We start from the raw sequence: 1,337 nt of genomic DNA, 5'->3' as shown, positions 1-1,337 counted from the left end.
ATGTTGTTTCATTAAATTCTTCTGTGTCTGCCAGTTCCTTTTGATATAGTGACTAAGTATATTCTTTCCTTCTTCTTTTAATACTTCCTGGATCATTTAATATTCTGCGTAAACATCCTTAAAATATTAGTAAGATAATAGGCACTGAAATTTATTTTAAAAATCTCAAATACATTACTTTTAAAAGTAATTGTTTAATTTTGAAATAATTGTAGACTCACATACAATTGTTAAGAAATAATACAGAGAAATTCCATATACCCCATTTCCCCTAGGGATAACATCTTGAAAAAAACTATAGTATAATGTTAGAACCAGGATATTAATAGTCCAGATACAGAACAGAATATTTTGATCACCATAAGAGTTCCTCATGGTGCCCTATTTGGAGGAAAAATACAGCAGTTGCCCCCACACCTAGTCACTCCCTGAGAAACTGGATTCAAGGGCAGCCAGGACAAAGACTAGACCAAACGATAAATCATGATTATGTCTTGGGGCCTGATCAAGAAGCACTGACCTGAGTTAATTAACAGCCCCAAATTCCAAGAGGTACAATCTTCCCTAGTCCTGCTGAGGTAGTGCTAATAAGTTCAGAATTATCTATGTATGTATCAGTTATGGAACTATAGTTACATATTTACAAAACTGGCATCAGTTTTCTCCAACCTGCAAAACTAGCTCCCTGACCTTAGAATTCTTAGTTGCCCTTCTTTAATCTGTCTGTTTACCAGAAAAGGAGATGCTTCTCCTAGATCAAAAGTTATCTCTTTGAAGCTGTTTTTTCCAGTCATATGTAAATTGTAACTTAATCTGCCTGTTTCCAAGAAAGGGAGAACTGAATTAACTCTTATCTTTCAAAAACCTGTTTTTCTATTATATGTTTACTAGTTTATAGGTTGCCTGTTTACTGGTATCTGGGTGTGTGTGGTTTTCTTTCAGATGTAGAAATTCTTTGATTTTACTAACAAAAGTGCATTGTTAAGTGAGTTGGTATCTCATCCTGGTATAAAAGCCTGATGACCTCTCCAAGACAGGAGGCAGTTTTTGAAGCCAACTAGCTGTCCTCCTAGATCTGTAATAAAGTGCATATGGATATTGCAATCCATTTGTCTCACTGGCAGTTGACTACAGAAAGAACCCCTTGCATTCAGTAACAGTCCTCCCCAAGGCACCTATAAAAAGAGACTACCCCTAATTGCGGGTGATCCATTCTGAATTTCTCCTCTCCTGGTCACTTGGTGTCCTTCTCAGACCATATAATAAAGACCTGTTAGTTTTTTGGAACCAATTTCTTCTTTTCTTTCTCTCTTCTGTCCTTGACTCCTTTTTTTTTT

This window comes from Elephantulus edwardii, unplaced genomic scaffold (genome assembly GCF_000299155.1).
Source record: "Elephantulus edwardii isolate Elephantulus edwardi_28Jun2011 unplaced genomic scaffold, EleEdw1.0 scaffold00041, whole genome shotgun sequence".
In the NCBI taxonomy this organism is placed as follows: Eukaryota; Metazoa; Chordata; class Mammalia; order Macroscelidea; family Macroscelididae; genus Elephantulus; species Elephantulus edwardii.
The sequence above is the reverse complement of the archived record's forward strand: the minus strand, read 5'-3'. Positions refer to the sequence as shown.